Below are 27949 nucleotides of genomic sequence, written 5' to 3'. Positions count from 1 at the left end.
GAGTATGGTGGCTTGGGATAAGGTGGCAGCAGTGGCAATGCTGAGAACTGGTGGGATTCAGCATTTATTTTGATGTTGAGCAAACAGACAAAAAGAATTTTTTCTTAAACCAAAACAGGTGGAATAGTGACTAATTTTACTAAATTGGGATACTGGTGAGTTTAGTGGAAGGGACCGTTATTCTTAGATTTTTAAGGTTGACGTGTCTATTTTCACCTACAAAAAGAGATGTTAGGCCAACAGATACTAAGTTTGGGAAGGGTGGAGAATTAGATCAGGAGATATATATTTGGAGTCACCAAAGGGTATTTAGAACCTCCAGACTGGAAGATATCAACTGGGATGATAATATAGATGGTAAAATTCTGCAGGGCATTGATGACCTCTTTCGCTGCTAACCCAGGAATGCTAAATCTAGCTAACTTACCCTTAATTTACCCACCCTGGAATCAGTATTCATCCTAAATAATAATTTTATTTATAATTATTTTACATTCTTCATTTTGTGCATTTTTTTCATATCGGTTATAATCCCCAGGGACTTCCCACCTCCAGTTCACCATAGTCCCCTGTACTCTTCCCACCTCATCCCAGTTTTGATCCTATCCCCTTCTCTACCCCCATACAATGTCTCTGGTTTATAGTTGTTCATTGTTTTTCATTTTTTCTTTATTGCTTTTTTTTTTTCCTGGTCTGTTAGGTGAAACCATCTGGTATTTTTCTTTTTCTTTCTAGCTTATTTCATTAAGCAGATCCCTTCCAACTCCATCCATGTTGCTGCAAAAGGTATGAGTTTATTTTTTTGATTGCTGAGTAATATTCCATTGGGTATATGTACCACATCTTTTTTTTTTTAAATAATATAATAGTTTATTTTTACATCGTTTTGTGCATTTTTCCATCTCAGTTGTAATCCCTGTGGGCTTCTCATCACCAAATCACCCATGGGCCATAACCATAATCCAGTGCATTTCCCTCCCCCCACTGTTTTTGATCCCATCCCCCACTCCACCCCCCCATAAAATGTCTCTGGTAGATAGCTGTTCATTATTATTATTATTATTTTCTCAACTGGTCTGTTATACTCCTGCTATGAGTAAAACCGAGTAAAACCATCTGATATTTTCCTTTTTTTTCTGGCTTATTTCACTAAGCATGATCCCTTCCAGTTCCAGCCATGTTGCTGCAAAAGTCATGTGCTTATTTTTTTGGGTTGCTGAGTAATATTCCATTGTATATATGTACCACATCTTTTTAATCCAATCATTTATTTTTGGGTATTTGGGTTGATTCCACATCTTCCCTGTCTACTCATTTTAAATGTGAGACTTATAAAACTTTTAATCATTGTGTGTATAAATAGAATGCTATAACATGCACAGTGATTAAACTATGGTGCTATTACATAGTAAAATAGGCTCAAAGCTAGTTTAAAAAAAAAAAAGCAGGGCCCTCCCTTGTGGCACAGCAGGTTAAAGCACAGCACTACAAAGATAAAGCCACTTCAGCATGAGTTTGATCCCCGCCCCAGAGGTGACCCACATGGCGTGGCAGACCTCTCCTCTCACTGCTCCACTCAGCAGTGTATTTCAGTTAATCTGCCTGTTTTGCTCCTAACTCTGTCTCTGGTGAATCATCTCAACCATCCCTGCACCTCTGCTCTGTAACCCTGTTCTGTATGTATAAATAAGTATATCTTACCAAAACCAAAAACCCATAATGAAGGGATTGACAGTTCCTATATAAGAGCAGAAAACTGTTCTTAGTTCTAAGGCCATTAAAATGTTGGTACCCAAAATGGACAAGGTAGGAAATAGGAAATGTAATTATAGGTCAATCAACTATACACCATTGTATATCATGAGTTCAAGTGTTTCATTCTGTAATACTAGCAAAATCATTGCTACTTTCAAGCACTATCAGGGTAGATAAACAATTCAAGTGTCCTATTTTAATTTCCCAAGTTCTAGTTTTCCTATCTAAACTGAGAGCCTGTTGTCTGCAGCAATTCTTTCAGTACAATTAATCCTGTCAAGGTTCAGTTGCACAGATTAGAATCCATCCTGCCTGGTATAAGCAGAAAAAATAGTGAGTATTTGGAAGTATTGATAGGCTTTTAAGATAATTTTTTCATGAATGAGGCCTGAAGTCTTAACAGAACCAGAACACATGGGAGTAAATGACTCTACTATGATTAGGAAATTAATTACATTGCTACCACAATTCCTGGAAACCACCACAGTGAAAAAGCTGCTTCTATTGCCACTTTCAGCACTACCCTGTATCCACTACAACAGCATAATACATGTCCTAAATCCTGCTGTCAAGGCCATAGAACTAGGGGCTGGACATTGACACTTCCAGTAATGCTTTTTAAGAAATACCAATACCTCCGTAATTGTGCTTGTCAATAGCAACAGCAGAAACCCATGCATACATACTAAACTTAGTGTATTTCAGCAATATAATTAATGCAAAAATGTGTTTCTTACCCATTTACTTTCAATCAGTTAGTTCCATGTGGGAGAAATTACAGCCACAGATTTTCCTAGATACAGTTTTTAAGCTCGGGCTCTTTATCTTCTATTTCCTGGTTTCTCTTAATGACAGCTAACTTGGCGACTTCTTAAACAATGGGATTTAACAGTTGACAGCATTCTTAATACCCTGTTAGCCTTACATGGTTGAGTGGCAGGCCTATTTCCTTGCAAGGTTTGTATTCATAGGTACTTTTTCAATGTACTTTGAATTGAAGGTAAAGAAGTAGTTGTGTTGTTTTTTTTTTTCCCCCCAGCCTTTCAGATCTCTAAATTAAGGGATTTAGCCCATTTAGATTATAGTCAGCATTCCTCTTTTAGCAAAACTGTGTTCCTTTCCCATCTTTACTTGCAGATTGAGTGCAGGTCTGGCTTTCGTCTCTTATGGAACTTTGCTAAAAGGGGCAAGAGAGAGTCAACAAATACCATGTTTATAAATTTGTCCAATTATTTCTCTTCTTGGAACTGGATGTGGGTCACCAGTTTTCCATCTTTCAATATCTGAGTCTTTGCCACCTACTGCCCAGATGTTTTCACTAAACAAATAGTGGAAAAATCTATCCTTATTACAATCCATAAAAACTTAAAATTAAGCAACAGAAGAACATGTCACTAGTGCTAGAGGGGGGAAAAAAACAACCCCTGAAAGAAGTCTCAGTTCAGCAGAGCTGCAAAATATATCTGAAAGGTGGAGTTCAAGATAACAGTGATAACAATACCATAGAACTCAACATAAAAACATGATATAAAACAACAACGGAATAAACATTAAGAAAATAGTAGAACTAATGGATTTTAAACATACAATAGAGGGCTTCAACAGCAGACAAACAGGTGGTGAAGAGAATTAATGAGCTTGAAAAACACAATGTTAGATAATGCACAAATAGAATAAAAAGAAAAAGGAATAGAAAAAAGAAAAATAGTGAAGAGCCTTTAGGGATAATCTGAACAGAAATAACATACATATTGTGGGGATCCCAGAAGAAAAAGAGAAAGAGGAAAGTGTAGAAAGTTTATTTAAATAAATATTTCCAAGAGCCATCATTATCTGAGAAACAAACCAGACATCATGGTCCAAAGAGTTCCACACAAAGCAAGGCCAGACTGACACACAGCAAGGCACATTATACTAAAACTGTTGAAAATCAGTGCTGGGACAGAATGCTAAAGACATTAAAATGTAAAAGAGAGTGACCTCTAAGTAGCACCAATTAGACTGTCAGCTGACTTTTCAGTAAAAACACTAAAGCAAGATGGGGATGATAGGAAATACGTAAACTATTTAAAGAAAAAGATTCCCAGTCTAGATTTCTTTACCCTGCAATGGAAAGGTAAGGAGATTTATAAAAAGCACAAAACTAAAAGACTTGATCAACACCAAGATGCACATGAGAAACGTGTGAAAGGGGTTATTATAAAGCAATAGAACAGCAAATATAGTGGTAACAGATACCTGAGTTATGGAACATGTTGAAGAGAGTAATAATGTGGTCCATCAGAATGGGTTTTGACAGGAAACTTTGCGAGCAGTCCATCATATACTAACCTAGGTAGATGCTTCAAATAAAAAATCAGTAGAGGGCCCTCCCTGGTGGCGCAGCGGGTTAAAGCACAGCACTGAGAATCTAAAGCCACTTCCGCATGAGTTCGATTCCCGCCTGCCCCGGAGGTGACCACATAGTGTGGCAGACCTCTCCTGACCCGCCCGCTGCTCCCCTCAGCATTGTACTTTGTAGATCTGCCTGTTCTGCTCCCCGCTCTGTCTCTGGTGAAGCCTCTCGCCGCCCCTGAGCCTCTGGCCTGTACCCCAGTTCTGTATGCACAAATAAATAAATCTTTAAAAAAAAAAAAAATCAGTAGAAATAACAGAGAAGACAACAGAAATGGAACCTACATAAAATATAAAAGAAGGACCACAAAAAAATAAGGCAAACTAAAACAAAATGAATGGCAATGAGCACTTATGTCTATAATCTCCTTAAATATGAATTGCCTGAACACCAATCAAAAAGTGTAGAGTTTCTGAACAGATTTAAAAACAAAGTCCAACTTCCTGTTGTTTACAGGAAATCCATCTAGCCAACAATGACAAGCACAAACCTAGAATTAAAAACTAAGACAATCTACAACCAAATGTGAAAATAAGTGAGGAGCAGTGATACTTATATCAGATAAAATAAGACTTCTAACTTAAAAAGTTAATTAGCAATAGAGATGGACATTATATTATGATAAAGGGTAAATTCAATGAGGATAAAACTTTAAATATATTTGTAGTGAATGATGGCACACTAAGATACGTAAGACAATTACTAACAAAAGAAAGAGAGATTTACAACAGCATAATCTAGGGAATTTTGATACTTGATTTACAACTGTGGACATATCAACAAGACAGAGAATAAGTAGGGAAAATAGCCTTACATGAGGAATTAGAACAAATAAATTTAATACATAGTTACATAACACTCCACCCCAAAACTGTTACATACAAACTTTTCTCAAGTGTACCTGGAACATTTTCAAGAATAGACCATATATTGGAACAAAAGTCAACTGTAAACAAAACTACAAAAATCAAAATTATTCCAACTACTCTTTCTGACTGTAAAGCCAGGAAGCTAGAAACCAACACCAAAGGGGGAAAAGGATATTATAAAAATATGGAGACTAAATAATGTATTGCTTAATAACGAATGGATAAAATAGTAAATTTAAAAAAAAAACAAAACCTTGAGATTAACAGAGATGAGGATATAAGCTACCAGAATCTACAGAATATTGCAAAAAGGGAAGATAATAGCAATACAGATACATATTAAGAAGCAAGAAAACCCCCCAAAATAGTCTAATACTACACCTAAAACAACTTTAAAAACAGGACCCAAGAGTCCTGTTTATAGAATACGATAGTAAAAATAAGGAATATGATAGTAAAAATAAGAGCAGAAATAAATGGAAATCAAAGACTACAAAAAAATCAATGCACCTAAGAGTTCTTTGAGATGACACAGAAACCTTTCACTAAGCTAACAAAGAATATAACAAAACCATTAAGTAATCAGAAACGAAGGAGGAAAATTTGTCACAGCACAAAAATACAAAGGATCAAAAGAGATTACAGTGACAACTATATGCCAACTATATGCCAGTATATTTGAGAAGTTTAAAGAAATGTACTACTTTCTACAAGAACAATTTACCAATCCTAAACCAGGAAGAAACAGGAGAATTGAACAACCCAATCACAGCAGGGAAATTGATGCAATAAAAATTCTTCCCCTGGGCCCTCCCTGGTGGCGCAGCAGGTTAAAGCACAGCACTAAGAAGCTAAAGCCACTTCAGCATGAATTCGATCCCTCCCCAACCCAGAGGTGATCCACATGGAGGCTGTCCACATGGCACCACAGAGCTCTCCTGGCCCAACCACTGCTCCCCTCTGCAGTGTACATTATCAGTCTTTCTGTCCTGCTCACAGCTCTGTCTTTGGTGAATCCACTCACCACTCCTGCACCTCTGGTCTGTATCCCAGTTCTGTATGCATAAATAAATCAATCTTTAAAAAAAAAATTCTTCCCCACAGCAAAAGTCCCTGGGCTACATGATTGTATAAAAGAATTTTATCAAACCCCCAAAGAAGAACCAATACCTGTCTTGCTCAAATTATTTTTACAAAATACAAGAATATTCCCCAGTGCATTTTATGATGCCAGCATTACATTTATGCTGAAACCAGATAAAGACTTCAACAAAATACTAGCAAATCTAATCCCACTATATATCATGAACAAGTGAGCTTTATCTCAAGATGCAAGTCAACAAAATACATCATATTAACAAAAGTAAAGATAAAAATTATAGACTGTCAATGCAGAAAAAGCACCTGTTTATGATAAAAAGCTTAAAGAGATGGGCACTATAAGGAATCTATGTCGATATAACAAAAACCATGTGATATGAACCTATAGCCAATATAATACTAAATGGTGAAAAACTCCAAGATTTCTCCTTAAGATCAGGAACAAGACAAGGATTCCTCTATCACCCCTTTTGTTTAACTTACTACCAGACATCTGGTCAGATATCAGCCAAATATTGGAAACAAATATAAATTCAAGTTGGGAACAAAGTGAAGCTGTCATTATTCATAGAGGATGTAACACTCCCATGGTCATACTGTTCCAGACTGGGAAGCCAATGGCTAACTGAAATAATGAGTAGAAGCTGAACATGTTATGTAGAAATGTGGAGATAAATATCAAAGAAAAAACTTGGAGCAAATGGACTTAACTTAAATCTAGATATGTACATCTGTAATGTTTTTACAAAAAGCACTGTAAATGAACAAATAGGCCTAACAGGAGTAGGATGATTTGGGACTGGTCGATAATTCCCATGCTTGCCTTCTGGGTACAAGTTAAAGGAAGTCTCTGTAAGCCCAGCATCTTTAATAACCACAAATGGCAACCAATCTCAAAACAGCTGGTAAACCCTCTACCTCATAATTAAATTTAAATTGAAAAGATTATTTCCACAAAAAAAGTCCTCTTTTAAAAAGTAAAATCTACTTGCCTTCAGGATTTTCAATTCTTTTTCACAGTCTCAAGTGCCAGGTCAGGTGGGAGGGCCTCCCTTGCCTATGAATGGAATGCCTTGCTCATTTCTTTAATACTTGGTAATAATTTAGTAGATGAATGTCCGGCAGGTGGGTGGGTACTGAGAGGGTGGCAGGAAATCTCAGGAGCCTATTTATATTTCAGAGGAAGAGAGTCTTGTCTTTCTCATACCATTAAGATTATTTTATTTGTATATTTAACCCATCCTGAAAAGCAACCTACAATTACAATATTTTGTCTTCATGAATGAAATTCACTTTAGTAAAGTACTTAGTTATTTGAAGGGAAAGTAAATTAATTTATTTTGAGTATGTTATAAACTCATGGCTTTTTACGATCTTGTTTTAAGTTTTATTTCCTCTTTGAAGCCAAAAACTGTCACAGTTTAACCTGTAGAAACTCCTTTTAAATTGGTTTCCAGGTCCTCTCAACATTTAAGAGGTATCCTTGTCTGTGGCAAATTCCAGGTCCAACTTTAAAAATATTTTCTTACTAACTTGAACACACCCATATAATATGTTGTTGTACCTATATATATATTAAACATTAAGTCTTAGTTAAAAAGTATCTTATGGCCCTCCCTGGTGGCACAGCAGGTTAAAACACAGCACTGAAAAGCTAAAGCCACTTCAGCATGAGTTTGATCCCCGCCCCGGAGGTGACCCACATGGCACGGCAGGCCTCTCCTGACCCCTTGCTGCTCCCCGCAGCAGTATATTTTGTTGATCTGCCTGCTCTGCTCCCCACTCTGTCTCTGGTGAATCTTCTCACTTCCTCTGCACCTCTGGCCTATGCCCTAGTTCTGTATGAATAAATAAATCAATCTTAAAACAAAATTTTATTAAGTATGCCATACAATAGTATTCACTGCATATATCACTTTACCACTTCATTTTGGGTTTTCAAAAGAGCCCATGTATTTTTTCATTCAGGCAATAATACAGTTGGCTCTAGCATGGGAATTGTGTGATGATCATTGATGATTCTTTTTTCCTTTCAGTCCAAATATCTTGGAATGAGATCTTGTTCAGACTTTGGTACTGAACCTCTTCCTCTCCCTCAAAAAGACAAAAACAAAAATAAAATAAAATTTGGTGGCCTAAAATGTCTGTTCGTTAGTTTTTTTTTTTTTAAGGTTTATTTATTTATACATACAGAACTGGGGTACAGGCCAGAGGTACACGGAGGACCCTCGTTTTCATTGTTGTTTGGTTTTTTAAGATTTACTTTATTTATGCGTACAAGAATTGGGGTACAGGCCAGAAGGGCAGGGGGTGAGAGGATTCACCAGAGACAATGTGGAAAGCAGAACAGACAGGTTGACTGAAATACATCGCTCAAGGGAACAGCGGGCAAGACAAGGGAGGTCTGCTGTGCCATATGGGTCACCTTCCAGGCTGGGGATCAAACTCCTGCCACAGTGGCTGTGGACAGCTTCATAGTGCAGCGCTCTAACTGGTTGCTTTTTATTCCTAAAACTCCGTGGTCTGGCTGCATGGTGAGACCTGGTCTCACTCAGGTCCCCTACGTGGTGAGTAGGTCTCCACAGGACTAGGCTGCACGCTCACCTTCCAGGTGGTGGCATTCTCCGCTGGGTCATGAAAGCGACATTCCTAGCGGGCAAGAACACTGCGGAAGCGCAACCTGTGTTCAGATAGTCACGTTCTCTTGGTCAATGCAAATTGTACGGCCAGGGCCTAAGTCACCTTCATAATGGCAAAAGGATGTAGATGCGGGGACCTGAGTCTGTGAGGGTCATTAATGTCCAATATAATCTAGCTTTGTCCACATAATATCTTAAACAAGTATCAGCCCTACCAGTTAGGGATATATCAGATGGATAACTTAATATTAATATACAATTTTACATAAAATTTGATCTAAATAACCTCTTAATTGTAGTTAGTCTTTGTACAAATATGTATTTCCTAATGTTATTTTTAACCTTTTATCTAAGGCATTTTGATGTCGAATTATAATTTTTTACCTTTAAAATGTTTTCCAATAAATACAGATACTTATTTCATCTATAGACTTCAGTAAATAATTTTAAAGCCACTTATTATTAAAATACAATAAAAGTAATTCTCTAGGAATTAATAAAAATAGCACAGCTTAAAAATAAAACATGTTTGTATTCCCAATTCTGTATTTTGTAGTATTTACACTTTCCTTTCATCTGGGAACCATGAAAACTATATTAAAAAAATTAAAATTCATCTAAGAAAAGTAAGTTTACCATTTGATTTTCATTTAAATTTTTATTAATATTAAATCCAGAAGAACACATGTGTTTCTTTCTGCCCTACCAGAAAGGAAAAGTGTCATAGGTACTCCTTTATAGGTCCAGAAACCATGGTCTTTGGCATCAGAATTCAGTGACACCTTTTCTTCTTACTTTAGACTTAACTATTTTATTATATTATTACAGCATAGTATAATTTTTTTTATCTGTATGATTTTTTTTTTTTGGAGTTTGGAAGTTAATGATTTTCTCCTGTAAGTTTATCTAACAAAGTTATTAGTTAATTTAATTCATAATACCTTAGTTTTACTGACTTATCACAAGTTACACAATACCAATAAAAATTATGTATTTAGGTTTGCACACCAAACATGCTTATGCAAATTCATTCTTGCAGACAGACACTTTAAAATAATTTGATTTTACACCTTTTACCAGTACAAGATTTATGTTTTCAATTAAGGATTTTATTTGGCTGCTGTAAGGACTGCATAAGACAGCCACTCCTGCCAAGTTGAGATATTCAGATATCTTTAAAACTCAGTTGCAAAACATTTGCACAAATTACGTGACTTTAGGTCATACTCTTTCAATTATTTGCCTTTTAAACAGTTTATTAATTTATGTTAAAAGTTTATCATAAGATAATTTCCCCCTGATTTGCAGATTAGAAGATCTATATTAATTTCTACCATCCCTTGGTCACTCTTAATGGAATGTAAGAAGCCAATTGCACTGACCTTGACTTACCTACTTTTGCTGAAAAACTTTGACCTTGTCTCTAACTTCTTGGCCTCTTCACAACTCATATTTCTGCCAGCACTTTGTTGTTTCCTCATACATTCAAAATTTCAGTCCACTGGGTTTTCTGAGAGTGTCAAGTGTATCTTTAAGAGAGTAACAGCTTGTCCCAAGGTATCCATGATACACCAATTTCCAACATTGTTAAATTAACAACATTTATAAATACATTTAATCCATTAATAGACATGTCCTTTGAACTACCCTCTAAATTTCAGATTTCGTGAGAAAAATCACATCCGGGGACTTCTCAGCCTTGGTTTACCCAAGGTATTTCTGCAATTTATGTTAGGTCAAAATACTCAATTTTAAATAAGGCAAAACATTCAGTCTATTTTTTGCTCAAGATTTTTTCAATGTAAAAGCTAAAACTAGGGCCCTCCCTGGTGGCGCAGCAGGTTAAAGCACTGCACTAAGAAGCTAAAGCCACTTCCACATGAGTTCGATTCCCGCATGCCCCGGAGGTGACCACACGGCGTGGCAGACCTCTCCTGACCCGTCCGCTGCTCCCCTCAGCAGTGTACTTCGTAGATCTGCCTGTTCTTCTCCCCACTCTCTCTGGTGAAACCTCTCGCCGCCCCTGAGCCTCTGGCCTGTACCCCAGTTCTGTATGTACAAATAAATAAATCTTTAAAAAAAAAAAAAGCTAAAACTAGATTCTCATCCCTACAATCCCTTGGAGAAGGGGAGCCAGGAGGACCTGGCAGTACCTCTAAGAGCGTACAGGAACACTGCCTTGTGGAGTTTTCAGTTTTGAACCTATTGCTTCAATATCTTCACATACTCAAAGTGGTTATATCCAATTCACACAGATACAGTCACTCACTGATACTGCATTTTTCCTTCAGTGTAAACAGTATTTTAATACTTTTCTTAACCTACGAGTTAGGCTGTCAAACTACTTCCATGAAGGATCCCAAGAGCAATTTCAAAGGGCCTGTAGGGTTGTATGCCAGCATTGTATATTCCATCCAGCTATCCATCTATTAAACTAAACAACTCCAAATTAGGGAGCCACAAATTGTTGAAATAAACCAGGTTTCATGCTGTTTGTTAAGATCTGCTGGAAAGTATTTTAATTTGACCAACATTTCAACAATTGCTAGAAGGGAATGGAAAAAATAAGAACTGAAAACATCTGCAGGATCAAAATTGTCTCATTCCTAGAAGCAAGGCAGACACATTTTTATGTGAAAAGACACACTAAAGGGATAGTTTTAGCATTTTTCCAATCAGTCTTTTAAAGCCAGCTTGAGATAATCTGATACAAGAATCATAAGTATTATCATCAAGCAGCTGTATTAGAAATCCCCTCCTCATACAGTACTCTAAAAAAAAAAAGGCTTATTTATTTATGCATACAGAACATACCTCTGGTACAGGCCAGAGGTGTAGGGCAGTGAGAGGATTCACCAGAGACACAGTGGAGAGCAGAACAGGGAGATGGACAAAAGTACATTGCTAAGGGGAGCAGGCAGTGAGACAGGAGAGTTCTGCAGCACTATGTGGATCACCTCAGACCTGGGACTGGACTTGTACTGAAGTGCTCTTAAACAGATCTAGCACAAACTCAGCTAACAGAAATTTAGCTAGTGTGCCTGAAAAATCAGGATTCCACATTGTGGGGGTGGGGGGTGAGGTTGGTAGAGAAAGAGAAAGTTGCAAGAATTTTTGAAAACTTAAATATAGTAGATTTCTACCCACCATAGTAACTTATATGACATCTTAGGCTACTTTCCTCATCCTGTAGTCAATTTTTCAAATATTTTTATTCATTGTGAACTATTTGAATGATATGGAAAAGTATACAGGGCATAGTAGTAAGATGTGAACCATTAACGACTTAAACTTAATATCAACCAACTTAAACCAACTTAATTGAGTATTAAGTACCTCAGGTGGCCCTGGAGGTAGCCGGTTGAGTTTGAAGCGCAGCACTGCAAAGCTGTTGAAGCTATAGGCAGCCATTTCAGTGTCCGTTCTATACTGTCCTGCTCCCCAGGTGACCCACATGTCACAGCAGACCTCTCCTGACCCACCCACTGCTCCCCTCAGCAGTGTACTTCCTCAATCTGCTTGTTCTGCTCCCCTCAATGTCTCTGAAGAATTCTCTCACACCTCTGCACCCCACCCAGTTCTATATGCATAAATAAATAAGTAAAAAAACAAAACAAAACCAAAGCTGAGCATCAATAACATTGAAGTCTCTAGTTGGGTCCCTTCCCTCTCTCATCCTCCTGACTTTCTCCTTTCAGTAACTGCTATTTTGAGTGGGTTGTTTTCATTCTGTTATCTTTATAATGCTATCTGATACATAAATAGGTTGGGATAAGCTGTTACACCATCTTGTTTGTTTATATTGTTCATGTAAATAGTAACGTTTTGTAATGAATTTTATATTCAGGTTTGTGTTTGAGAAACATAACAATATTATTGTATGTGACTGTACTTGATTTATTTTTCATTAGTGTAGATAATTCTATTTTGTGACTCTGCCAAGGACCTGTCAATTGGCATTTTTTTATTTTAATTTTTAAGTTTAAGTTTAATTTAAATTTCTTTATTTTAATTTTTCCTAAAATAGAAAGTCTAAAAAAGTGTAAAAACAGTAATTTACTGTGGTTTTCTTATTTCTCTAATGACTAATAATCTTTCCCAAATGATTTATGATGCTGAACTTTCATGTGTTAATTTGACATTTGTTCAAGTCTTATGCTTACTTTTTGAAAACTTTTTTCCCTTCCTACTGATGATTAGAGTTCTTATATTCTGTACACAAAACATTCATCAGATATATTTTTTCAGATATTTGCTCATTTTGTGACTTCTCGTTTTATTTTCTTAACAATGTCTTTTGGAAAACAATTTTTTTTAAAAGATTTATTTATTTATTCATACAGAGCAGAGATGCGGAGGGTGAGAGGATTCACCAGGGCCAAGAGTGGGGAGCAGAACAGGCAGATCAATGAAGTACACTGCTGAGGGGAGCAGCGGGTCAGGAGAGGTCTGCCACGCCATGTGGTCACCTCCAGGGCAGGCAGGGATTGAACTCATGCTGAAGTGGCTTAAACTTCTTAGTGCAGTGCTTTAACTGGCTGTGTCACCAGGGAGGGCCCCAATTTTTTTTTTAAAGATTTATTTATTCATACAGAATTGGGGTACAGGCCAGAGATGCGCAGGGTGAGAGGATTCACCAGAGACAGAGCAGGGTGCACAATAGGCAGACAGACAAAGCACACTGCTGAGGGGAGCAGCGGGAGGGTCAGGAGAGGTCTGCCATGCCATGTGGTCACCTCCGGGGCAGGCAGGGATCGAACTCATGTGGAAGTGGTCTAAGCTTCTTTGTGCTGTGGTTTAACCCACTGCGCCACCAGGGAGGGCCTGGAAAACAAATTTTTAAAAATTTCATGAGTACCATATTAAAACATCATATGGTAAAACCATTTATTAAAACATAATTAGTATTGTATATAAGATCTTTGCTGGGAAGATTATTCTGGATTGTCAAGTGGAGCCAATATAATCACATGAGTCCCTTGGTGCCTATATTCAGCTGGTGGATCAGTAGGGGTTAGCCTAGTGGGGTTATCCTCAAGGGGTTCATATTCTAGCAGAAGAACTTGTCATCAAGGAATGGGGTAATCATGCTGTCTGCATCTCACCATTACACATGTTCTATCCCCAGCCAGGGAGGTGACTCACATGGCGCATCACACCTCTCCTATCTCCCCCACTGCTCCCCTCAGCAGTATATTTTAGTCAACCCTCCTGTTCTGCTTCCCACTTTGTTTCTGGTGAAGCCTCTCATCCTCTGCCCCCCGCACCTCTGGCTTATACCCCAATTCTTGTATGCATAAGTAAATAAAGACTTAAAAAAATTCCAGCTACTTAAATTACTAAAAGTGAAAGATAAAGTAACTTAAAATGTACACTTAAAACTGAAAATTTAGGCCCTCCCTGGTGGCACAGCGGGTTGAAGCACAGCACTGAGAATCTGAAGCCGCTTCCGCATGAGTTCGATTCCCGCCTGCCCCGGAGGTAACCACATGGCGTGGCAGACCTCTCCTGACCTGCCCGCTGCTCCCCTCAGCAGTGTACTTCGTTGATCTGCCTGTTCTGCTCCCCACTCTGTCCCTGGTGAATCCTCTCACCCTTCACATCTCTGGCCTGTATCCCAGTTCTGTATGAATAAATAAATAAATCTTTAAAAAAAAAAAAAGTTAAGGGACTCAAACTTCAAGCTTTATGACAAAGCAATAATAATCAAAACTGCATGGTAATGGAACAATAATAGACATACAGACCAGTGGATTTGAATAGAACACCCAGATATAAACCCACAGGTTTATGGACAGCTAATTTTTGACAATGAACAAAGAAGATACAATGGAACAAAGAAAGTTTGTTCAGCAAATGGTGCTGGGAAAACTGGGAGCTACATGCAAAAAAATGAAACTAGATCACTACCTCACCACACAATACACAAAAATCAACTCAAGGTAAATTAAAGGCCTAGACATAAGAACGGAAACCATAAAATACCTGGAAGCAAAGATGGGCCAAACACTACATGACATACACTTTAGCTGCATCTTTAAAGATATAGCACCCAGTGCAACATAGTGAAGGCAAAGATAAATAGATGGGACTACATCAAGTTAAAGAGCTTCTGTACAGCAAAAGAGACGGTACAAAAGACAGACATCCCACTGATTGGGAAAAAATTTTCTCACACAAAACTAGTGATAAAGGATTGATCACAAAGATATACGAAGAACTGATGAAACTTAGCAGAAATAAAGTAAACAACCCCATCAAAAAATGGGCAGAAGAACTAAAAAGACACTTCTCCAAAGAGGAAATGCAGATGGCCAACAAGCATATGAAAAAATGTTCAACATCACTCGTAATAAGGGAGATGAAAATTAAAACCACAATGAGATACCTCCTCACCCCAGTGAGAATGGCAGGCACATCTTCAAACAACTAGCAACAACAAATGTTGGCGAGGATGTGGAGAAAAAGGAACTCTCCTGCACTGCTGGTGGGAATACAAAATACTACAATTACTATGGAAAACTGGAGGTTCCTCAAACTGCTAAACATGGAGCTTCCCTACGACCCAGCAATCTTACTCCTAGGTATCTACCCAAAAGACACAAAAACACTGATTCAGAAAGATACCTGCACCCCCCATGGTTATTGCTGCTGCTCTATTTACAATTGGAAAGACATGCCCAAAAGTAGATGACTGGAGTAAAAAGATGTGGTACATATACACAATGGAATATTACTCAGAAAAAAAAAAAAAAAGCAACATGGAGGGAGCTAGAAAAGAATACCAGATGGTTTCGCTCATAGCAGGAGTATAATTGACCAGGCAAGAACATAATAATAATGAACAGTCATATACCACAGACATTTTATGGGGGTGGAGTGGGGAATGGGGGAGGGTTGGACTATGGTGATGGCACATGGGTGACTTGGTGATGGGAAACCCACGGGGATTACAATTAAGATGAAAAAGTGTACAAAATTATGTAAAAATAGGCTATTATAATAAATTAAAAAAAATTAACAGACTTTTCAACACTTAAGTTTTTATTTATTTCCTATTTAAGATTTATTTTATTTATTTTTGCATATAAGAGCTGTGGTGCAGGCCAGAGTAGTGGGTAAGAGTATTCACCAGTATAGAGTGGGGAGCAAAACAGGCAGATCTACTGAGATACACTGCTGAGGGGAGCAGCAGGGGAGGCAGGAGAGGTTTGCTGGGCCATGTGTGTCAGCTCCCTTGCCAGGGATGAAACTCTTGCTGCAGTGGCTGTCCATAGTTTCATAGTGCTGAAACTTAACCCCTGCCGCCACTAGGGAGACCCTCTTAAGTATTTAAATATTTAACTGTTACAAGTATCATCTAAGTTTCATGTACCATCTATGTAACAACCTATGAGTAATCTGAAACCAAGTCTATATGTTAGGACTGTGTGAAATGAATGTGCTTTTACATTTCTCAGCAGCAGGTGGCGCTCATATCATAGCGTTGTCTGGTTTTTAAACCAACAGAGGAAAAAGGGTGGATACCTTTGACTATGTAGGCTGAGGCCATAATATATAAGTATTATTTAAAAATAATTATTATGAAGATAAAAAATAAATTTTGTGTCAAAAATCAGTATCGTTACATCTTTATCCATCTTCTGTTGGTTAATATGCTAAACACTGCAAATTTCTTTGAATGGTTTCAATAACCTGGTAGGAAATGTGAGAATTAGAAAGATGTGAAGTTGATTAATGGAAAGTTTGAAATTAGGTTGCCCTGCAGTTATGAAAAAATGGGGTACTACTTGACCCTATTCTTTAAGGCTAATGTTTTTGAATGCTTATTATGTCCCAGGCACAAGGCTTAACCCTTTGTGTGGATTACATGACATAATCATCTCAGCAATTCTATGAGGTAGAACTTGCCAGTTTAAAAGCAAATCCTTCCTCAAAATCCTATCCTCCTCTCCATGGTGGTTTTCCCTTTCAAAACCCAACCCCTTGTTAATATTTACTGTCCCTACTTCTTTACCTCCTACTTATAATCCTGTTCTCTTTAATGCGCTTCCACCCCCACTATTCCATTAAAATAGTTTTCTGTAGGGTAACTAGTAATCTCCATGTTTGTTTTTTTCTTACTGTGAACCTCCTCAAAATCCGAGACTTCCTGGTTTCCTTCTGTTGCTGGGTATCATCTCTTCAGTTCTTGTGATTGTTTGCTTGTTTTTCTGTTTGGCTAACAAATGTTCTTCAAGGCTTAGTCTGAGACCTTCTGTTCATCTTCCATTCTTTTTTTTTTTTTTTAAGATTTATTTATTTATTCATATGGATCCGGGGTACAGGCCAGAAATGTGGAGGGTGAGAGGATTCACCAGAGACAGAGAGGGGAGCAGAACAGGCAGATCAATGAAGTAAACTGCTGAGGGGAGCAGTGGGCGGGTCAGGAGAGGTCTGCCACACCGTGTGGTCACCTCCGGGGCATGCGGGAATCGAACTCATGCGAAAGTGGCTTTAGCTTCTCAGTGCTGTGCTTTAACCCACTGCGCCACCAGGGAGGGCCCCCATCTTCCATTCTTTACAGAGCTCATCCACCCCCGACAGTGTCAATTACCACCTCTACGCTTATGACACACATGTTCACACCAGAATTCCTATCATTCCTGTGGGTTCCAGGGCCATCTAAACAAACACGTACTTGGCCCTCCCTGGTGGTGCAGCCGGTTAAAGCACTGCACTGAGAAGCTAAAGCCACTTCCACATGAGTTCGATTCCCGCATGCCCCGTAGGTGACCACATGGCATGGCAGACCTCTCCTGACCCTCCCGCTGTTCCCCCCAGCAGTGTACTTGGTAGATCTGCCTGTTCTGCTCCCCACTCTGTCTCTGGTGAAGGCTCTCACCGACCCTGAGCCTCTGGCCTGTACCCCAGTTCTGTATGTACAAATAAATAAATCTTTTAAAAAAAAAACAAAACATGTACCTACTAAGACATCCACCTGACATCTATTGGAATTTGTCAAATTCAAAGTCACCTCCAGTTGCCTAGAACTAAGCTCTGAATCCTCAATACCTCCATCACTGCTAATTTCTTCCTAACTTCTTTCATCAGTGAATGGCACCACCATCCAACCAGTTATAGAAGCTAGAAATTTAGATTGGTTAATCTCCATATTCCTCTTTTTCACAATTCTCACATCTAATCTGTTGCCCTCATTGGTCAATTTTACCTCCTAAATATCTTTTCAATCCATTTACCTATCTGTAGCTGTCCTGTCATCACTCATGTCCAAATTGTCATCATTTCTTGCTTTTTAACTAGCACAAAAACCTCTTGCATGTCATAAAATACCCCACAGGAAGTACTCCAGGTGTCTGTCAGACAGACATCAAGGTCAGTGGGGCAATACAGAAGGAATACTCAGTGTCAGCAATACTAAGTTATATTATGACAGCAGAGTCAGAGCTGAGTGAGAGTCACAGACAGCATCTAACTGGACAACTGATGAGTTCCTTAGCCCTCAAAAGTTTGAGAGCATTCTTTTCTCTCTTTGGACCTCAAGTCTCCTCATCTGCACAATAAGAGGTTCTTTGAGTTCTGACATACTGTAATTCTGTTGTTCTAATAAGAGCAGTACAAGCTCATCAGATGGATGAGTCTTTAGGGCAGGAGCTACCTTTCTGTGATGATTCTTAGACCCTAGATAACCTTACAAAAGGAACATTTCCAAAAAGGAAAATTCCATCCTTGTGCCAAACCCCTTTGTTTAGGAAATTTACTGCCCCTGTTAAGACGCAACCCGTCTATCCATGTGTGGAGGTGTGAGTTTCACAACCAGCCTGTGTGACTTTATGGTGTGTGACTTTTATTGCCCCGGGCTACCTTGTACTCATACTTTGTTTATTGTTCAGTTGTCACTATCTTGAGTGTCTTAAAGTTCTTCATAATTTTATCTTCAACCTGTGTTTTAAAGTGAAACCCAGTAATATCATCTATAGCACCGTAAAACAAGTGTGTGCAGAGGAGATATTTACACGTTTTTTTCCCTTCCCTGACCACCTCATCTGCATGGATCATTTGTACCCATACCCCCCTCACCATGAACACAGTTCTGATAGGCCCAAGACTCATGGATCTTTAGCCAGCCTCCAGGTGAGTACATGGTGTAGTCTATGGTTGTAGAGGAAAAGGCAAAATCAGGCAATCCATAGTAACTTTTCCTCCAGTCCTTCCATACCCATTAAAAAGGCAAAGGCAGGCCCTCCCTGGTGGCGCAGCGGGTTAAAGCACAGCACTGAGAATCTAAAGCCGCTTCCACATGAGTTCGATTCCCGCCTGCCCCGGAGGTGACCACATGGTGTGGCAGACCTCTCCTGACCCGCCCGCTGCTCCCCTCAGCAGTGTACTAAGTCGATCTGCCGTGTACTTCGTCGATCTGCCTGTTCTGCTCCCCACTCTGTCTCTGGTGAACTCTCTCACCCTCCGCATCTCTGGCCTGTACCCCAGTTCTGTATGAATAAATAAATCTTTAAAAAAAAAAAAAAAGGCAAAGGCAGAGTGTTGCTAAAATGAGTATGTCATGAACCTGAGTTAATTTTGGATAGTTTTTCCTCTGTTCTAGTAATAAAAGTGTTCATATTGATATATGAACTATGAAATATGAATTGGGTAATATCAGTGACTCCACAGATGAATTAGCTTTTGTTAAATTTGCTTTAAAAACTGCCAGTGTACTATGTAAAGATGAATTGTAAAATCGTGCTCATAACTTCAACTTTTAATTTTTCTTTACTTAAAATGACATTAAGTAGCAAATTAAAAGAGACCTTGAAAGAAAGGAAAATACATTATATTTTAGTACCTTTAATAGCACAGTATTGCTGATTTTTAAACAAGGGGTTTGTATTTTCATTTTGCACTAGACCCTGAAAATTATGTAGCTGACCTTATTCACAGACCTGACTCAGGTGTGCTAAATGCAACTATATTCTAAACTCAATTTGATTTCAGTGTTTGACTCTAACCCAACTTATACAAATGCTTGACTGTTCCCAATTTAGGGAAATTCAGTGTGATTTGGTGATTTCTTAGTCCCCTTAGATTAAAAAACCAGTTAATTCTAGGTTCTCCCCATCCCAGAGTGGCACCCTTTCTTTGTCCACAGGTTGGCATCCAGACACCGACAGAAGATTTCTGGTGTGTTGTGTTCCTTGGCCATCAACTGCTGCTAATGTCACACTTGTGCCTTGTTCTTTGTTGATCCTGTATTCACTGTATTTGATAAGACAGTGACAGGTAATTGAACCTCTTTTCTAAGTTCATTTTCATTTCCCTCATTTAATCTTCACAATAATCCTGGAAGGTAGGAACTATCGTTTATTTTATAGGTAAGAAAACCAAGTCACAATGGCCAGCAGATGGTCCAAGATCACATAGTGCGGAAGTAGCAGACACTGGCTCCAGACCTGCTTTCTAAACTATATTCTAAACAAACCTGGCTCCCGCATTCTCTAGTATCTTACTAGTTCTTTTCTGGTCAAACAAGCTGGAGCAGATTCTGTTGTCTGCAACTAAGAATAAACTTTTAGGACATAGTACATGTGTTAATACATAGGAGGGTATTAACACACAACATACACAATAGTGACAGAGAACAAAGCTGGAGAACTGACACTTCTGGGCTTCAAGTCTTTGAAGTTGTAGTAAGTAACGTCAGTGTGGTGCTGGCAGGAAAAAAAGAAAAGAACCATATGACCCAGCAATCCCTTTGGGCAACTAACCAAGTAAGATGAAACTATCAACTCAAGAAAATTATTATATGCTTACACTATTTATTACAGAGCTGTTTACAGTAGCAAGGACATGGAAATGAATGAAGTGCCCATTGATAGAGACTGAATCAAGAAGATGTGGTATAGCCACACCATGGAAGATCATTCACCATTTGGAAGGATGAAATGTTGCCATTTATGACAAAATGGAAGGAACTCAAAGGGGATTATTTGTAGCGAAAATAAATCACATAACAAAAACATACTGAAACTTTACATAGTAGATGATTCCACCAAGCAAAATACTTCTAAAAACTAGCAGGCACTAAAATAAATGAAGTGAAGTTTGAAGGTTAAGAGAGACTGGAGGTTAGAAAGGGTAGGTCTGGGATTCATGTATCGAATCTCCACATTTACAAAATAATTTTTGTAAATAATTTTTACAAAATAATTTTTTTCTTAACTATAGTCAATAGCTTACATATGAACCATTCTAGCTCCGTGCTGTCATAGTTCATGGCTGCACAATTATATCTAATTACTCTTTGACCCCACACTGTGTTTCTCAGGACTCTATGAAGCATGTGGCATGGAGTGAGGTGGTCTTTTCCTTTGTTCATTCAGGAGCCAACACCCTCCAGAAGGCAGTGAGTTCCAGTCAGTACAGAGTCTTGTCTTTTTTTTTTTTTTTTTTGCATACAAGAACTGGGGTATAGGCCAGAGGTATAGGGGTGTAAGATGATCCACCAGAGACAAGAGTGGGAAGCAGAACAGGCAGATTCACTGGAATATGCTGCAGAGGGGAGCAGCGGGTAAGACAGGAGCAATCTGCTGTGCCATGTGGATCAGCTCCCTGGCCAGGGGATCGAACTCCCACTCGTGCCTCAGTGGCTGGCAATAGCTTGATAGTGCAAACTTTAACCCCTGCACCACCAGGGAGGCCTCACATCACAGATTCTTTTCCTGCACTTTAGACCCTGCTGCCAAGTAGGGTTACTAGGTGCAAGGTGGACCTCTGTTACCACTGTCACATTTTCTCTGACTCTGACGTGCCGCCCTCCTTCTTACAAGGACCCATGGGTAACATTACGTCCACCCGCTGGGTAATTCGGGATAGTCTCCCTACCTCATCATCAGGCACCACTGATGAGTCATTATTCTGTGGACCATACTAGGGTCTCCAACCAGTGGGTCTAGAGGTAGGGAGGGGAACTAAAAAGTGTGGCATCAAATGGAGGGTCTGTGACTACTGTCCTCTCCGCCTAGACACACCCACCCCGGCCAACACAAAACAAAACCCCAAGTACTCAAGGGTCTCCTTCACAGCCTGCCCTCTCAAGTAGCTTCAGCCCAGTTGCTTGAATGCCATTCATAATCCACCTGTGTCCTCACTTGACCTGGAAGATTTGCTGAGACTTGCTTTCTCACCATTCTTTCAGGTCTGCAGTTCTATATAAACTTGGAGCTCTGCCTCAGTCAGTTATATAGCATGATATAGAGAGTGGCCTAGAGAATTGAGACATTGAATTTGGTGACTATCATGTGATACCCTCTATTTCACCTTCCACCTCTAAGCTTGCATTTACACTACGCTGTAGAGAGTAAAAACCCATTCTCCTATTGGTGGGCTGCACGAAGTCAGAACATCCTATGCTATTCAAGTCATTTCTCCTCATCCCTAGATAGCCTGGGTATGCCCAAGACCCCATGACATTGGCAGACCACTTACCATCTACTCTATTATAAGCCCATTCAAACTTAGTTTTGCTGTGTCCCATTTCTGCAGGTGTTCACTCTTTCTTTCTTTCTTTCTTTCTTTCTCTTTTTCTTTCTTTCTTCCTTTCTTTCTTTCTTTTTTAAGATTTATTTACTTACACATACAGAACTGGGGTACAGGCCAGAGGGTGCAGGGGTGGTGAGAGGATTCATCAGAGATAGAGTGGGGAGCATAATAGGCCGATAGACAAGTTACACTGATGAGGGGAGTTAAAGACATTTTTAAAAGTCCCTACATTTTCAGGAGACATGGAGAGAACTACTGAATCCTTCTGAAGGTGTAGTGTACAAACTAAACTCAAATTACAGAAAAATAAATGTATTTCCTTCCCCCTGCCTGCCCCCCCCAGCCAAGGGGCGGTAAAAAGCAAAATGAAATTGCATTCTGATTACATTCCACAAGGGGAAGCTTGTCTTATTTAATACATCCAATACACTAATCTCTTTTATAAGCTCACAGTGAGCAAATTTCAAGTGATTATCAATGATTACCGACCTACAGATTCACTAAATATTCTCTTAACATATTTCTCCACTCCCTCAGATAGATCAATTAGCACCTTTTTTACATGTTCACAACTTATACCTGTTAAAAAATATGCTGGTAACCTGGTTCAAGTGACTTCCTCTAACAAATAGCTACACCCCCTTTTCTGCCCCCCTCCCGCGGAGCTTCATTCCAAGCTAGTTGATCACTGTAATATGCAAGCAACGAATGGATTTGGAACTGGAAGGATTTCCTCCTTGGGGAACAATCAGCCAGTGTGGGGGCACAGACCATCTGGATCCAGTACAGAGCCAGCTTTCTTCCAAGAGGAATGCTGCGCACATGGCCGCCCTGACCTTGCTGTTCCAGTCCTTGTTAGGGCCCTCTGTTCCAGGGTCCTGTAATGGGACCTGAGGGTCAGCCCCCTTGTGTGGCAGATCACTGGAGCCTGTGCTCGTGGCAGCTTTGTATCCTCAGACTGGGGTCTGGCATTAATTTTCTCTTCCCACCTCCACCTGGGTCCCTGGCAAAGGAGCAGTAAGATCCCTGAGTAGGTGACTTGTTGGAGGCAAAAAGGAGCAGCTTGAAGGACGTCACCTCTTAATTAGTGAGCACTGCTGTGCTTCAGGCTCTGCTCTTGGTGCTTTTATGCTCATGTGCTTTCATTGATGCTCTCAACAGCCCCTTGAGGGAGGTGTTACTATCCCCATTTCATAAAGAGAGCAAAATTCTGTATTGTCAGGGATCCAGCGGGAAACAGATGGCATACACAGGGGATTTAATGGAAGACAAATTAAGAAATGGATTATTTACAGAGGTGTGAATAGAGTTGAAGGAACTAACAAGTGATGGTGAAACCTCCAGGGATTTGCAGCAGCTGGAAGCCATTGTCTAAGGGGACAGGAGGGTTAACCAGAACACGAACTGGAGCCAGGAGAGGATCTGCACAGTGAAGTGCAGAGCATGGGAGGATGGACACCCTGCCCTCTCTTCTGCTCTCACCACTGGCCTCCACTCCTTTCCACTGTCCAAGCCCAATGTGAAGGCAGAGAATAGGGCACCGAGATGATACAGTCCTTTCAGGTCAGCCTCCTGAGGGGTAAATGGAGAGCACCCAGAATATCTTCTGAGAGATTATATCACTTGACCAGGAGTCTTGTGCTGAGAATTTAACCTCAGTTTTCCTGAGCCCAGAGGTCCACCTGCTGCTGGTCTACATGATCAAGACTAGTAGCCGGAAATGGGGTAGAGAGAGAAGTGGACAAGAAAGCCAACTATATTCCACGGGGTCTTTGCTACAAAGTTTGACAAAGGGCCTCATGACTTAACCTATAGTTGGAGAGTATGTGGAAAAACTTTGAGGAGCAGCTAAACCTGACTCATTTTTACTCTTTTCTCCAACTTCATTGATCACAAAAATGTTTCTGTTCATGTAACACTGATTACATGACATACTTTGAGGAAGTGCCACTGTCAACCAATGGAGAGATCAGTAAGGATAAATGGAGCTGCAGGGGGAAGATGGGGTTGAAGGGGGGTATGGGAGACAGGCAGACCACAAAGAAGACCCCTCCAATAATCTGATGTGATGAGAAAGACTGGAGCCTGGGAAGCCCCAAGTGGTGGAAAAGGAAGAGCAGGTTCCCCTTTTATGAATGAGATGAATGGAAATATCCTTCACCTGGAGGAGAAATCAGACAGGGATTGTGAGATAGTCCTATCAGTTTGGGACTGGCATAAGGTATTTTGGTATTAACAGCGATTGGAAATTGGGGTATTAGATTAGGGCTCTGGAGAATGGCTGCTGTTCAAGTCACACATTTGAATATCATCAACATATGGGTGATACCGGAAGCCTGCAAGGAGGTTGGCCCCCAGGTTGAGAAAGCAGAAGAGAGACCTTAATTTAGAGTCAGAGTGAAATTACTTAAAATTACTTACCACTTAAAGCCATGTGTGTTCAAGAATATAGCCTCCACCTCTCCCCCCTCTTTGGAGAAGAGTGCCCAATAGATTCTTGAGGGGAAAAAAAGAACCATGGATGTAGAATGAAAAGAGGACTTAGGGTGGAGTCTGCAAGGGGAGCAGCCAAAGAAGTCTGATGCCTTTCATCCCCAGGAGTGGGGGTAAAGCAGGGAGCAGAGGCTGCAGGACCCACCAGGGCAGGAATGATTTAATAATTTCCAATGAGCAGAGAGCTCCTGTATGATTCGGTATAGAGTGAATCCCTTAGATTCAGCAGTTAGGAGTTATCGCCAGCCTTATCAAGAGCCACCAGCCAAGTAGGATATTGGGTGGGTGAGAATACAGAGCGTGGAATATTGAGTTGTGTAGGAGGAAGTAGACGGTAGGCAAGGAGACAAACTCCTTCCCACTGCCTATGGTCAAGGCAGGACTCAAGTGTAAGTGTTTCTGTTGGTTTCAGACTAACGACAATGAAAGGAGTTAGGTTCTCAGGGCTTGACTCTGAACACATTGTTTTTAAAGGAAAACTGGGATTCACATGCTGAATAGCAAAACAGTTTCTTTGAGTGAAAAACAAACACAATGTATGAAACCCATCCATGCACATATACACACCTGCAAAAGCAGCAAGTGGAAGTGAGACTAAGTGATGATAACAATAAATGTTAAAGGACAACTTGCTTTTGACTTGAACAGCTAGGTGAATGGTAGTGTCTTTGATGGTGTTGGAAAAGTAAACATAGAGGGGAAGATATCTCTGGAGATTTTATTTCCTTTGGATATAGGTACATACTTAGAAGTGGGCTTGCTGCATTTCAAGTCAATACTAAATTTAATTTTTTGGGCAATGTCTATACTATTTCCCATAGTGGATAAACCAATTTATATTTCTACTAATGGTGTACAGGAATTCCCTTTACTCTACATTCTCCCAGTCTTGTTATAGCCTGTCATTTTAACCATTCTAATAGGTGTGAGGTGATATCTGATTGTGGTTTTGATTTGCATTTCCCTGTTGATTAGTCATGATGAATGCCTTTTCATGTACCTGTTGGCCATCTGTATGTCTTATTTAGTGAAATGTCTAGGCCCTTTGATTATTTTAAAATCAGTTGATAATAATGATTAGTATTGAGTTATATGAGTTCTGGATACTAACCCCTGGTCAGATATATGGTTTGCAAATATTTTCTGCCTTTCTGAAGATTACCTATTCATTTTGTTGTGCAGCTCTTTAGTTTGATACACTCTCACTTGCTTATTTTTGCATTTGTTGTTTGTATGGATACTTTAATTTGTTAAATTTCAGGGGTCTGTTAGATGCCCATGTTGGAATGTCTAGAGATACAGAGTCTGGAGCTTTAGGAGAGACTAGAACTGGAGATAAAATTTCAGAATTATTGTATTTGATAGCAGTTGAACTCCAGGCCTACATTCTGTCATTTTGAAGGTGAGTGTAGGTAGAGAAGATACCCAAAGATATCTCTTGGTTCAGAAGGAGACATAGCATTGCCATTGAACAACCCAATTTTCAGCACTCCATTCCCAAGAAGAGCCCTTTGTAGAAGTTGTTTCTGGACACAACGCTTGTGAACTTCGTATTAATAACCACTATAACTGGGTTCTGGCCGCTCGCCGTCCCCACACCTGGGCAGAAAAAAAAAAAAAATAACCACTATAACTGCCATGGGATGGCAGTCATCTTAGTGATATCGCCGAAGTCTCTGTTTATTTGCAGCCCCAGTTTGCTTGTAATGAGTTTGACATCTAGTAAAATGAAGTAATTTACCCAAAGTCAAAGATCATAAAAGCTATTTAAACTTCAAATGGTCATGGGCCCATTCCGGTCAGGTAGTACTCAGCAGAAGGTCAAAGTGCCATTCCCATAAACTATGATTGTATGGAGCCCCCTGGAATTGTGTAGTGCATGACACAATTACTGTTTCTTGATGCCTTGGACCTTCCCTACAAAGTTCTGCTGCTTTCAACACAAATACCTCGGTTTTTCCAAAGCTTACTGATAAAAAGTTTTATCATGGTAATTATGGCCATGAGCTGTGGCATAAAACAGAAATTTGTTCAAGTCATAGCTCAGCCTCTTCATAGTTGTAACCCCTGAAGCTTTGGTTTCTTCATCTGTGAAACAAAGTAACTAACACCAGCACCTTAAAGGGACTTGTAAGCATTAAAAAAAAAAAAAAAAAAAAGGAAAGGAAGAAGGCATGAAGAAGGTTTAGCATGTTTTTCTCAATAAATTTTGCTTGATAATAACTCAGCTTTGTTTCTAATAGCAATTTTTTCGGTCTAGCCCTTGGTGCACAGGAGAGACTGAAGGTCTTATGAAAAGATAGGAGTTGGTTTCAGTTCAAAACTACCAGTATATTAGTGAAAAAGACACCATGGATCTGGAGTCAGTGTGCTGAACAAAGACGTGCAGTTTAGTAAAATAGGAAAACAATTTGGGTGACTTTGTTTGGGTCTATTACTCTTCTGTTCAGGAAAATACTTGTTTTACTTCAGGGCTTAAAACAATGTCATTTGTCTTGAATTTGGTTTTGTTTTTATTTAGTCTATGCACATAAGGAATTTCAGGGCTTCACATAAGAAGGAGATTTTGAAAACCTCTGAGACCCTAGCTATTGGCCCTGTCATTCCACTGTGGGGCAGGGCATTAAAAGTGAAAGGCAGGGTGACCCAAGGGATGGATATCCACTTCCAACCTAGTTATGTATATCCTGTTTTCTCCCAGAGGTCCTGGGCTGAACTCTAACAAAAGAGTCTTCCACATATCTGAAAATAAAATAAGATCTGGCTATAGTGTCTATGAGAAATTGACACTGTTGGTATTTCATTTTTGTCAAAGGTGCATAAGTTTTCCATGTTTTTATTCTTTAAAGAAGTGAGAAGAGGCCCTCCCCAGTGGCGCAGCGGGTTAAAGCACAGCACTGAGAATCTAAAGCCGCTTCCGCATGAGTTCGATTCCTGCCTGCCCCGGAGGTGACCACATGGTGTGGCAGACCTCTCCTGACCTGCCCACTGCTCCCCTCAGCAGTGTACTTCATCGATCTGCCTGTTCTGCTCCCCGCTCTGTCTCTGGTGAAGCCTCTTGCCGCCCCTGTGCCTCTGGCCTGTACCCCTGTTCTGTATGCACAAATAAATAAATCTTTATAAAAAAAAAAAAAAAAGAAGTGAGAAGAAAGAGGCCAATC

The 27949-nt window shown here is 39.6% G+C and overlaps 1 long non-coding RNA gene across 2 annotated transcripts; it reads left to right on the top strand.

Moving 5' to 3' along the window:
- Positions 1-756: 756 nt before the first annotated feature.
- On the top strand, positions 757-27676 carry LOC105853388. 2 transcript variants are annotated; one of them, XR_001145223.1, is made up of 3 exons: positions 757-786; positions 19906-20036; positions 27638-27676. It is a non-coding gene; the product is annotated as an uncharacterized LOC105853388 (long non-coding RNA). The 2 variants fall into 2 exon arrangements; XR_001145224.1 differs by lacking the exon at positions 27638-27676 and adding an exon at positions 20582-20645.
- The last annotated feature ends 273 nt before the right edge of the window (positions 27677-27949 follow it).

This window comes from Condylura cristata, unplaced genomic scaffold (assembly GCF_000260355.1).
Source record: "Condylura cristata isolate star-nosed mole 26May11 unplaced genomic scaffold, ConCri1.0 scaffold00008, whole genome shotgun sequence".
Taxonomy (NCBI): domain Eukaryota; kingdom Metazoa; phylum Chordata; class Mammalia; order Eulipotyphla; family Talpidae; genus Condylura; species Condylura cristata.
The sequence above is the reverse complement of the archived record's forward strand: the minus strand, read 5'-3'. Positions and strand labels throughout refer to the sequence as shown.